This window comes from Trachypithecus francoisi, unplaced genomic scaffold (genome assembly GCF_009764315.1).
Source record: "Trachypithecus francoisi isolate TF-2019V2 unplaced genomic scaffold, Tfra_2.0 Lachesis_group11, whole genome shotgun sequence".
NCBI classification, from domain to species: domain Eukaryota; kingdom Metazoa; phylum Chordata; class Mammalia; order Primates; family Cercopithecidae; genus Trachypithecus; species Trachypithecus francoisi.
In genome coordinates this window covers 60,739,383-60,753,216 of record NW_022681456.1, presented here as the reverse complement: position 1 = coordinate 60,753,216, position 13,834 = coordinate 60,739,383, and positions in this window count along the sequence as shown.

Here is a 13,834-nt window from a genome sequence, read left to right as displayed (position 1 = left end):
AATATATACATATAATATATGTATATATAATATAAAATATAAAAAAATATATATATATTATATTTTAAGAGACTAATACTGGGCCCCTTGCTTAGTTCTCTGGTCCCTTTAGGTTACGTACCTGCTGTCCTGGCAGGACTGAAGTATTTCCAGTCTACTTACCACAACACTTACAGTGGCGCATATTGACCAAAGTGCTTCACTGGCACGGTGGCAGTGACATCTATGCTTGCTCATATGTGCCAGCAGCCATGGCATGGTGGGGTGCATGCCAGTTGGCATGGTCAGTGCACTGGCAGGAGCAAGTCAGTGGTGTTCCTGTGAGTACTTGTGCTGCCTCTGCCACCAGCATGGAGGGGACAGGCCACTGGTGGGGATGAGGTTGCTGGAGTCTATTCAAGCATTTGTGCTGTCTCTGGCAGCGGTGGAGCAGGATGTCCACATATCAGCTAGGGTAGGATAACGGTGTGTGCTCATGTTGGTAGTGGTGAGGTGATGAGGTGTATGTGCACATGCACATCATTGGGGAAGGAGAGGTGAGGTTCACTTGTGCACACAAATAGACAAATTGGTGGGAGATGCATGAGTGATGACATGCTAGCAGAGTGACAGAGGATGGCTACAGTGGGGCAAGACTGTAGGTGGGCTGGTGTGTATCAGTGGAGACCAGTCTCCTTGAGCTCTGTGACAGGCACAATCTGCTGTCCAAAGAGCTATGATGATGGCCCCAGGAAGCATCCAGGTTGGGCATCCAAGGCTGCACTACATCAGGTACGTCCAGGCTGGGATCCTAAGAGAGGTCAACAGACAGGATGGTGCTCAGAAGAGACTTGCCCCATCCCATGAGAACAAATGCTCTGCTGTATCCAGATCTGACAGTCACTCAAAGGCTAAAACCTCCTTTAGCCTTCTCCACAAAGAACATGGTGAATGGTGAATGGGCCAATGGAGAATGGGCCATGCCCCACTGCAACCATGGAGAATGGGCCAATGCCCCACTGCAACCATTCCCATGCCAAACATTTTAGGCTCCATACAGGTTGGAGTCCTGCCCCTGCTATCGCTCTAAGCAGCAATCCCTGCCAGCTCTAGTGTCTGTGGAAGTCTTGGGGTCTCCTGCTGCTATAATTCCAGAGATTCATTATGACATTAAGGAACTCCTCACCTGTTCAATTTGCCCGTTTCCCAGAAGTTGCTGGAGGCCATGAACAATTGCTGGAGTTCAGCAGCCCAGTACAGGTTTCCTAGTTTCCTCCTTCTTCAGCCCAATGTCTGAATTCTCCCTCTGTTCATGTTTTTTAATAGTCTTTCTGAAGATCTACTTGGAGTTTGCTAGTGTTTCTGATGTCCCTGTCTCTAGTTGGGAGTGTTTCTCCTGGTTGTGTCTAGTCAGCCATCTTGGCTTCCATCTTAGTAGCAGTTTAAAAACTTCTGTGTAATGATTTTTCTACTTATCTTTATGTTTTGTCTCTTCTTAAAATCTTTTATTATGGAAAGTTTTAAATATACACAAAAATAGAGATAAAACTATAAAGAACCTTCACATACCACTCAGTATCAACAATAATCAGCATGGCCAAGCTCATTGATTTTCCCAAACCTCATTCCTCCACCCACTACCCAACCCTACCCAATACTAGTCAACTTTCACTCAATACAATCTCACCCCCACAACATTACTTTGAAACAAAGGACAGGCTTTACATCATATTTTCATAAATGTTTTAATGTTTCTTCCAAACTTTAAGACTCTAGAAAATGTCTACAATACCTTTGTCACACCCAAAATTAATAAACAATTCTGTAATACCTATTTAATTTTCCTTTTTTTGATATTATTTTGGTCTTCCTTGATGGTCAATATTTTGTCTTTTTTCTCTTTTTCTCTATTTCTCCCTCATTGTTTGAATCAAGATCATTTCAATAAGGAACATGCATTGCAAATGGCTTAAACTGCAACCTTGCACCTCTTTTAATTTTTATTTAGGTTTTTTTTTTTTCTTCTAGTTATTTGGTGCATAAACTCTGTTATTTGCTCTGCAGAGTTTCATATCATGAAGGTATTGCTCACTGTATACACGTGATATAAAATATTTATATTTTCTCTGTATTACCTGGAGATATTATAAAAATCTAAAAGCTTAATTAGATTCAGGGTCACTGCTAAAGACTTTTGTTTTGTTCTTTTTTTAAAATTATTTTTTAAAGACCCTTAAAAAATAGCTGTATAAAAAGTAGTTGTATATCCAGCATGAGAAATACAATTGTTTCTCTTTTTGTGGTGGTAGCTGTCATTGATTCTCATCACTTCTTAGATGTATTAATTTAGTAGGACTTGTAAATTTTAATACACTAATAAATATATTAATTTATTCTCTGGAATGCTTCTATAATGGAAACATCTCCTCATCTACTACTTGGTTATACAGAGGACAGTTATAGAAAAAAGGCAGAGTCAATGCTAGTTCATTTTTTTATTTACCTTTTTTTCAAAATGGTGAATTATTTACTGTCTTTGATATGGAAACCAATTTGGGTTTTTCTTTTTGAATATCATTAATAAAGTTAGGACACATTTGATATGCTTGAATCCATTGCAATTATCTTTATGGTGTCAAATTTTCCAAATTTTCATCCGTGGGGTTTATGTACTTTAACTGTCTTTGATAGCTTACTTGCTTGTTAGTGAGAAAACGCTCATCTTATACATCTCCTGCTTTGGATCTAAAAGTCCTGTTTTGTTTTAGGAGAATACAGTACTTTCAGAGATGGTGGGGCTAACTCATCATGTTTTTAGGACTTTTTGATACACAGAACAGATTTTTTAAGATAAATTAGTTCCTTGAGGGTTGATGTCAGCAAGATGGTGGGATAGTTTGCTATACCCACTTGAATCCCCGCCAAACAACAAGATTCTGCACCAATCCATGGAAAAAAAAAAATCTCTTTGTGGGAGTCTTAAGTTTCAGGTAGGAGGCTGTAAAACCCCAGTGGAGTCCAAGATGTAGGGTGGTGGTTGTGAGCATGCAGACTCACACCCAGCTGACAGATCTGCTGATTGTGCTACCTGTATCAGATCTAGAAGTGCTTCTGTTCCCCAAATGGCTTGACTACAGGCCCATTAAGTTCTGAGTGTACTACCAAAACTATCTGCCAAGGGGTTCAGCAGGAATCAGGCACACTGGTACCCCAGCAGACAGGCTTGTCTGACCACCCATGTTGTTCTTGTTAATAGACCCAAAAGTTATCCTGTAATTCAGTTCCAATCCCACTCAGTTGTGGTCTCAGTGCAGTATTGCTGCAAAAGGACTCAAATGAGACTCGCCCATCTGCACCTCTGTGACACTGAGACAGGCTAACCAGCCCGTGTCCCATAGCAGATGCTAAAAGGGCCTTGTCTTGGCTCCAGGCCCTCTCTGCCAGACAGGGAACTATTCCACCTGTGCTATGGTAGTGCTTAAAGAGGCACCTGTCTGAGCCACAAGGACAGGCATGCCAGTTTTCATGTCTTCTTTAAGCAGATCTTAAAGGAGCTCAGTGTCAGCTCAAGGCAAACTCACTGTAGTCGGGGGACTATCCTGAAGGCACAGGGATTCCTTGGGAGACTGGCCCATCTGAACCGTCAGAACAGGCTTGCTGACCTTCATTTCACAGAAGATCTTGAAGAGGCCCTGTCTTGGCTTCAGTACCTTTCTGCCACAGCCCGAGAGTTACCCTGCCCACACAGAACTGCTGAGAGACTAGTTCCTCTCAGCCATTAGGACAGGCATGCCGGCCTTCTTACTCTAGCATACCCTGAAGGGTCCCTCTTCTAACTCCAGCTTCTCTTGGCTGCTGCCAAGATGTTATCCCACCTCTACGTAAAACATCTGGGAGATTACCCTAATCAGTACTACTGTGACAGACATGCCAGCTTCTATTCCACAGCAGGTTCTAAAGGGGCCCTGAAGCTCCACTTCATCCCCTCTGTAATGTAGGCTTAAAGTAATCCAGATTGCACAAAAAACTGTTAGGAGGTGCACTCATCTGTGCCAATTGAACAGGCAGCCAGTCTCCATCCCATAGCCAATTTTGAAGGAGTCCTGCCTCAGTTCCAACTCCTCTGCCTTGGGGTTATCTCACGTATGTAAAAAATTCCTAGAAGACCTATATGGACACATTTGCTGGCATCTATTCCACAGCAGTTACATAAAGGGCCCTGAATCTGAGCTCCAACCTCTCCTGGCTGCCAACTGTGAGCAATCCTTCTGACATAGGAAAGTGTTGGGAGAACACAGGGAAGAACTCGTGCCACCAGGTTGGACTTATCAACATCAGCCCCACAGCAGAGCCCCGAAGCTCAGTTTTAGCCCCTTCCAGCTGTGGTATTTGAGTGGTTTTGTCTAGCTGGATTCTACTGAGAGATAGATGCATCTGAATCCCAGTGGCAGGTTTGCCAGCCTCTGTCCCTCAGCATATCCTCAAATAGCCCTAGGTCTTGGTCTGGCTCCTCTCATCAGTAGACTAAGAGTAGGTGAGCCTTTCTGAGGACCTGGAGAAAGGCGTGCACAGCAGCACTCCTGCAGGCTGATGCCCTCACTTCAAAGCCATATTGATCTTGAAACATCCTTACAAATTTGCTCCAGTCCCTTTCAACTGCAGTATGAGAGCAGGCCTGCCAACCCAAGAACCCACCATAAAGAAACATCTATTCATGAGCCCAAAGACAGGTTTGAAGATTTTTGTCTTGGCTATGGACCTGAAACAACCCTATGTCTCAGTTTCAGCCCATCTCAGCCACGGACTGGGATAAAATGGTCAGGCCAGGAAATCATCCAGTGACTCAACGGAGCCATTCCAGAGATTTCAAAGAAACCACACTCATAAGCACACTTGGCAACTAGCCTGTGATCTGTAAACACTGAAATGTATTCTCATCCTAGTGCCAACCCCACAGACCAAAGTTCTGGAGACAGTTAAGTCCACCCAGGGAACAGATAACACACATGCCTACTAGAGTCCCTGGGAATAGGCCCACCAACTGTGGTCTCTCCCATGAACCCAGCATCAGCTATGTGACCCATGTCAGATACCACTCAACTGCAAGCCCATAGGCAATTTCATCAGCCCAGATTATGTGATAGAAAAATAATTTCACTTGCCAAAATCAGTCTGTAAGACTCAAAGTTTGGTTTACTCCTTCAAATGCACAGACACCAACACAAAGCTACATGACTAACAAAGAATGAGGGTGCTGTAGGAGGACCACTTGAGTCCAGGAGTCTAAGGTTGCAATGAACTATGATTGTGCCACTGCACCCCAGCCTGAGTGACAGAGTGAGACCTTGTTTCAAAAAAAGAAAAGAAATTAAGCAAACATGACATTATCAAGGAAAACACATAAAGTTTAATAATCAATAGCCAAAAGAATGGAGCTATAATAATTGCCTAAAAAAGAATTAAAAATAATAATCTTAAAGAAGCTCAGTAAGATGCAAGAGCATACAGATAGACATCTAAATGAAATTAGAAAAACCACATATGAATAAAATAAAAAGTTATCTAAAGAAATAGAAAGCTTGAAAAAGAACCTAACAGACATCTTGGAGCTGAAGAATACAGTGACAGAACTGGAAAAAAGCAATAGAGAATTTCAACAACAGACTTGATTAAACAGAAGAAAGAATTCGTGAGCTTGAAGACAAGTCATTTAAAACTGGCCAGTTAGAGAAAAAAAGGGAAAAGATTGAAGAAACCAGAAGGGATCTATGAGACACCATCACATTTAGAAGTATATAAATTATTGGAGTACCCAAGAGAGAAATGAAGACAAAGGAAAAGAAAGTTTATTTAAAGAAATACTGTGTAAAAGCTTTCCAAGCCTTTAGAGAGATATGAACATACAGAGGGAGAAAAAGCATTTGACAAAATTCAACATTTTTGCATAAAAAAACTCTCAATATATTGGGCATGGAAAGATTGTACCTCAATACAATATGCCATATATGATAAGCCCACAGGTAACATCATGCTCAATGGTGAAAAGTTAAAATCTCTTATTCTAAGATTAGAAGCAAGCTAAAGATGCCCACTCTCATTACTTCTATTCAGCATAGTACTAAACGTTCTAGTCAAAGCAATTGGACAAATTAGTAATAATAATAATAATAGCATCCAAATTAAAAGAAACAAAGTTGAATTGTCTTTTTGCTGATGACATGATTTTATATATATATATATAAATATATATATATTTGTGTGTGTATGTATATACTAAATACTCCACCAACTATTAAAATTGTTAAAATAATTCAATAAGTTTTCAGAGTACATCACCATGAAAATTAGTAGTTTTATTTAAACTAAGAGTAAACTATCTGAAAAGAAGTTAAGTCAATTTTATTCACAATCACATAAAAAATACTTAGGATTGTATTTAACCAAGTAGATAAATGGTCTGTATACTGAAAACTGTAGTATTGATGAAACAAATTGTATATGTCACAATAGATAGAAAAGCATCCCATTTTCATAGATTTTAAGAATTTATTTTTTTAAATGACCATGCTACTCAAATATGTAGATCACATATTCAGCACAATCCCTGTCAAAATTCCAATGTCATTTTAAATGGAAATAGAAAAAAAAATTCTAAAATTTGTATGGATCTACAAAACACCTCAAATAGCCAAAGCAATCATGATCAAAAAGAATAAAGCTGGAGACATCACACTATCTAATTTCAGAATCTCCCACAAAGGTATAGTAATTACAGCAGCATGGTACTGCATTTATGGTCAGTTAAGCCTGTGCATTATGATCAATTACTTTTTTACAAAGATGCCAAGAACATACATTGGGAAAAGGGGAATCTCTTTAATAAATTGTATTGGGAAAACTGAACACCCACAAGAATAAAATTGGAAACGTATCTTATATCGTATACAAAAATCAACTTAACCGGATTAGAGACTTTCATGTTAAAACTGGAGATGTAAAATCACTGGAATAAAACATAGGAGAAATGCTCCACAACTTTGTTCTAGACAAAGATTTCTTGGCTATGACTTCAAAAGCACAGGCAACAAAAGCAAAACTAAACAAGTAGAATGCATCAAACTCAAAAAGCTTTTGTATAGCAAAGGAAACAATTAATTGAGTGAAGAGACAACCCATGGATTGTGAGAAAATATTTGTAACCATATTATTTGGATATTAAGGGGTTAATATCCAAAATATACAAGTAACTCAAACAACCAGATAGCTTGAAACAAACAACCTAATCAAAAAATGTGCAGAGGACCTAGATACTTCTCAAAGACATACAAGGTATATGGGAAAAAATCTCATAATCACTAATCATCAGGGAAATACAAATTAAAATCACAATAAGATTTTACCTCATGGTGTTAGAATGGCAATTATCAAAATGATAAAAGTTAATAAGATATGAGATATATATCAAATATATATATATATATAATCATGTCATCAGCAAAAAGACAATTCAACTTTGTTTCTTTTAATTTGGATGCTATTATTATTATTATTACTAATTTGTCCAATTGCTTTGACTAGAACATTTAGCACTATGCTGAATAGAAGTGATAAGAGTGGGCATCTTTAGCTTGTTTCTAATCTTAGAATAAGAGATTTTAACTTTTCACCATTGAGCATGATGTTACCTGTGGGCTTATCATATATGGCATATTGTATTGAGGTACAATCTTTCCATGCCCAATATATTGAGAGTTTTTTTATGCAAAAATGTTGAATTTTGTCAAATGCTTTTTCTCCATCTGTATGTTCATATCTCTGGTTGAGTGTCTGATGAAAAAGAAACCCTTGCACACTGTTGATAGAAATGCAAATTAATATAGTTATTTTGTAAAACAGTATGGAGTTTACTCAGAAAACTAAAAATAGAATTACTGTATGATTCAGTAATACTACTATTGAGTATATATCCAGAAGTATTGAAAACTGTAGGCAAAAGAGTTATCTGCCTGCTCATTTTCTTTGCAGCATTATTCACAATAGCTAAGACATGGAAACAACCTAGGTGTCCATCATGAGTTGAATGGATAAAGAAAACGTGGTATATATACACAATGGAATTCTAGTCAGCCTTACAAAGGGGAGAAGGAATCCTGCCATTTGAGACAACATGAATGAACCTGGACAACGTTATGCTAAGTGAAATAAGCTAGGCACAGAAAGACAAATGCTGCATAATCTCATCTATATACCAAATCTAAAAAAGTTGAACTCATAGAAGTAGGAAGTTGGTTACCAAAGGCTGGGAGAGGTGTGTGGTTAGGGAGAAGAGAGATATTGATCAAAGGGTACATATTTCAGTTAAACAGGACGGGAAAGTTTTATTTATCTGTTTCACAGAATGGTCAATATAATAACAAATTGCATTGTATATTTCAAATTGTCAAGAGAGTAAGTTTTAAATGTTTTTCCTACAAAAAATGATAAGTATATGAGGTGATGGATTTGTGAATTAATCCATTCCACATTGTAAACTTAATCATTCCACATTGTAAACATATATCAAAACTTCACATTGTTTTCTATAAACATATAAAATTATTAATTAATAACACTAAAAATAATATTTAAAATAATAATTTCTGGATTTATAAGAACATTTCTGAGTCTAATTTAGGATTACAATTAGCCCTTTGTATCTTTGGGTTCTACATTTGCAGATTTAACCAACTATGGATTGAAAGTATTTGAAAGTTAACACAAAAAATGACAAATAACAATAAAAAATCATACAAAGAAACAATACAGCTTAACAATTATTTGCATAACATTTAGATTGTATTAAGTATTATAAAAAATCTATAACTGGACATGGCAAGATGACAAGAAGCTAAATGATATAGTGGTCGATTTTGTGCTAACAGTTAGAATGTACTGACCCAGAATTTGTTGAAATCAGTTTACTCATAATTTCACCCATAAAAACTGATGTCTGCATCTACACATGATACATAGTGTTCTTCCTTCTGGCAGTGCTTTAAATATAGTGGTTTGAACTGATTGAAATCTTAAATTATATTTTTTCTGACACTCACTAGAGCTTTCTATATTACTCAATTCTGCTAGTTGAATTAAATATTACATGAGACCATATGTTGTTTTCCTAAATTGTTTGTTCCAGCCAGACTGGCATCACTGTCCTTAAACACTGTACTCTTTTATTTGTAATTCCAACCCTGGAATATACTTCACTACTGAGAAAATGTTTCCCATCCTAGTTCTAACTGCTGCCCTCTGTATCATCTTTTATTGGGAATTTGTCAAGAGTCAGGGATTGGGCTGAGTGCCAGAAACTTAGTAAGTCAGGCATATTTGTTGCTTTAAAAAAAATTAACAATCTGAAGAGTAAGAGATACAACCAAATTCAATATGATTTGATAACTGTTATGACAGGCATATGTTTAAGAAGCACTATGAGAGACTATAGGTTTTACAATGACAATGTTTGGTAGAAGAGGTGATAATGTTTGGTTTCAAATAATGAACATAAATTTACTGAAATATTAAATAAACAGAGTAAGGTAGAACAAAAGAAGAGCATGGCATAATAATAGAATATTAAGATTTTCAGTTCCAGCATGAAAGAACTAAATTAAAAACTTTAGGTTGAAATCTCAGTTTTATTTTCTAGCTGCTTTTATTTGTATATATATAGCAATACAAACACTTTCAAAGACCAAAGACCACTGGTCTATATTCTAGTTTTCAAATCTGAAAAGTGAAGAAAATATTACAACAACAGAGTTGGTCTTAGTGCTTGACATATGCAGCTCCTATTCCATATTTCTACTATGCTTTTTTTAAAATTTCATGTAGCATCTACTCTTCTAATAGTAATTTGTCCACTTAGTTATCAATTCCTTGAATAGTTACGTCCTATTTTCAGTCTATAGGCAGACTATAGGTAAACTTTTACATCTACATGTTAAACTAGTCTAGGTACAAATAAGACAAAGCTCTTGCTGTCAGTTATACAATGTTATATGAACTAGCAGAAATAAACATAAAGCGTATATAGAAGTAACCTGAGGGAATAATGTATTCTAATTGAATGTGTCGAAAATTGCTTTAATTTAAAAAAGCACCATAATCGACAATGGAATATTTGACTTTATAACTTTAGGGCTAAGTGTCAAGAATACTAAAACATCAATTTAGTTTAAAAATAACCAATAGTAGACATTTTTATATAGACATTTTAATTTACATTACATAAATATGTCTTCCTTATATAATTCTGGGAAGATGGCTGAGTAGAAAGCCTCAGGAGCCTGTCTCTCTATCTAGAAAAACAACTGTATTAGCAGAATCTGTCTGATGTAATTATTTTGAAATTCTAAAATCTATTGAAAGTTATAACTTCCAAGAGAAGATTTGAATAATAAACTGCAGTTAATTCCAGCTCTTGGCTCAACATAAGCTATCTATCCTTCATCCTGAGTCCCATGATAGCCAGAGGAATTGCAGGAGTAGCTTGTACATAGCTTATGGAAGCCAGAGTAGGCAATAAGGTCTCTGTCCTCCAAATATCTGGGATCTGTGCTCTGATCACTGATTGCTGCTTCTTATTATGGAGGAGCATAAACAGAGGCAAGTAGCCTTTATTGCTTGCCCCCTCCCCTGACACACACACTGTTGCAACTCGCACGCCCTCTGGCTAAAGAAACTTCCAGGGGATCTAGTAAAGCAACTTCCATAGGATTTAAATGGCTAGTGCCTTTTTTTAATATTCTCTCTCTCTCTCTCTCTCTCTCTCTCTCCTCTCTCTCTCTCTCTCTCTCTCTCTCTCTCTGTTTTGCCCCATTTGTGAGCTAAACATTAAAGACTATGATATTCAGAAGCCGCTGCATTTACAGGGGAAGTTAGAAAACCACTGTGTATATCCAGGGAAAGAAACAGGTGCATAAAAATGTCTGAGAAGATCCTAAATTTACACCTCAGAAGGGTCTTTGGCATAGAGAAAGCCTACAACAATAAAAACCAAACCGAACCAAAACCGTGGGGAAGGGGAGCATCCAATTTCCAGAGTTACCACGTTATTACATTTAAATTTCAGTATTGAGGAAAAAAACTTTTAGGGCATACAAAGAAACAGACAAATATCATCTACTCAAGGAAATAAAAATAAACCGAAGAAAACTGTTACTTAGAAAGACCAGAGAGTTGACCTACTAGACAAAGACTTAAAAAAAAAAAAAACTGTCTTCAAGATGTTCAAATAACTAAGTGAAAACATGGAGAAAGTCAAGAAAATAATGTATGAACAAAATGGAAATATGAATGAATAGAAAGACAGGCTGGGCATGGCAAATCATGCCTGTAATCTCAGCACTTTGGTAGGCTCAAGCAGGAGGATCGCTTGAGTTCAGGAGTTCGAGATGAGCCCGGGCAACATGATGATTTTTGTCTTTACCACAAATAGAAAAATATTAGCCAGGTCTGGTGGGGGGCACCTGTGCTCCCTGCTACTTGGGAGGCTGAGGTGGGCGTATGGTTTCAGCATGGGAGGCAGAGGTTGCAGTGAGCCACGATTATGCCATTGCATTCAAGCCTGGGTGACAGAGCCAGAGCCTGTCTCAAAAATTAGTCAATCAATCAATAAGAAAGAAAACCTAAAACAAAAATTCTAGAGCTGAAGATATAATAATTGAAATAACAAATTACTAAAGAAGTTGAAATGCAGATTTAAGAAGGCAAAAAAAAAATCAGTAAACTTGAAGATATAACAATTGAAAATTTTGCATTAAAAGGACAAAGATTGAAGAAAGGTAAACAGAGTCTAATGAACCTGTGGGACATCATCAAGTGGACCAACATAACAATTACAGCAGTCTCAGAATGAGAAGAGAAAGAAAAGGGTAAAGGGCTTATTTGAAGAAATAATGGCAATAAAACTTCCTAAGTTTAATGAAAGACATGAATATAAACAACCAGTAAACTCAACAAACTTCATGTAGGATAAACTTAAGCAGACCAGCCCAGAGAACATTATAATTAAACTTTTGAAATCCAAGACAAAGAGAGAATCTTGAAAGCAAAAAAAAAAAAAAAAAAAAAAAAAGAGAGAGAGAGAACTGATTCATCACATTCAAGGGCAAGGGGTCCTTACTGCAACTAATTGGCAATGGTTTTATTTAGTAATTTTTCACATTGACAGTAGGTTTATTGAGCTGTAACCTCATCATAAGTTGAGGAGCATCTGAACTTATGAAGGTTTGACTTATAATTTTTTGGCTTTATAATGGGTTTATTAGGGTATTAGTAACCCCTGATAACAGTTAGGGTTGCAGTTTTTCACTTACATTGCAATTTTCACTTACAATGCTTCTGATTTATAATGAGTTAACAGGATGTAATCCCATCATAAGTTAAGAATAATTTGTAATATTAACAAATTTTTCGTTGAAAACTTTGAAGGCTAGAAGTCAGTAGACTGACATATTCCGCAGAAGTACATTACACAGTAACTGAAGAAATAAAAATACTAATAAAGGTAAAGACATGGGAAATAATAAAAGCTAAAATTATCATGACAATGCTTTGTAGCCTAACTTTTGGTTTTTTACATGGTTTAAAAAGACTAGTACATGGCTCAAGCCTGTAATCCCAGAACTTTGGGAGGCCGAGACGGGCGGATCACGAGGTCAGGAGATTGAGACCATCCTGGCTAACACGGTGAAACCCCGTCTCTACTAAAATATACAAAAAATTAGCCGGGCGAGATGGCGGGCGCCTGTAGTCCCAGCTACTCGGGAGGCTGAGGCGAGAGAATGGCGTAAACCCGGGAGGCGGAGCTTGCAGTGAGCTGAGATCCGGCCACGGCACTCCAGCCTGGGCGACAGAGCGAGACTCCGTCTCAAAAAAAAAAAAAAAAAAAAAAAAAAAAAAAAGACTAGTACATTACTAAGCAATTATTAGTCTAAAAGCTAGTGGGTTGTAACTTTAATTTATAACTCTACATTTTGTTGTCTACATAATTTAAGAGATTCATGCATTAAAGCCAACTATTAGTTTATGTTTTGGGACACACAACCTGGTATGAATTAAAAATAAAATGTTATAACTTAATAATGTTAAATGTAATACTCATTGTAGCAACCAAGAAAATAGTTACAGAATACACATGAAAAAAATGAAGAGGAAAATGAGAATATTTCACTGCAAAAAAAATCAATTAAACTGAAAAGAGTATAGCAATGCAAGAAATGAGGAACAAAAAAAAAGCTCTATAGTATAGAGAAAATAAATAGCAAAACACAAAAATAAGTTTCTCCCTATCAGTAATTACTTTGAATGTAAATGGACTAAACTCTAATCGAAAGATAAAGATGGGCACAATGGATTAAACAAACATGGCATAACTGTATGCTATCTACAAGAGACTCAATTTAGATACAAATAGATATATAAAGTTTAAAAATGAGAGGATAGGAAATAAAATTCCACTATGCAGCCATAAAAAACGATGAGTTCCTGTACTTTGCAGGGACATGGATGAACCTGGAAACCATCATTCTCAGCAAACTATCACAAGAACAGCAAACCAAGCACTGCATGGACATAGGGAGGAGAATATCACACACCGGGGTGTGTCGTGGGGTGGGGACCGAGGGAAGGGATAATATTAGGAGAAATACCTAATGTAGGTGACGGGTTGATGGGTGCAGCAAACCACCATGACACGTGGTTTCCTATGTAACAAAGCTGCACGTTCTGCACATGTACCCCAGAACTTAAAGTATAATAATAAAAAAGAGAAAAGAAAATTCCATGCAAGTAGTAACCCAAAAAGAGCAGG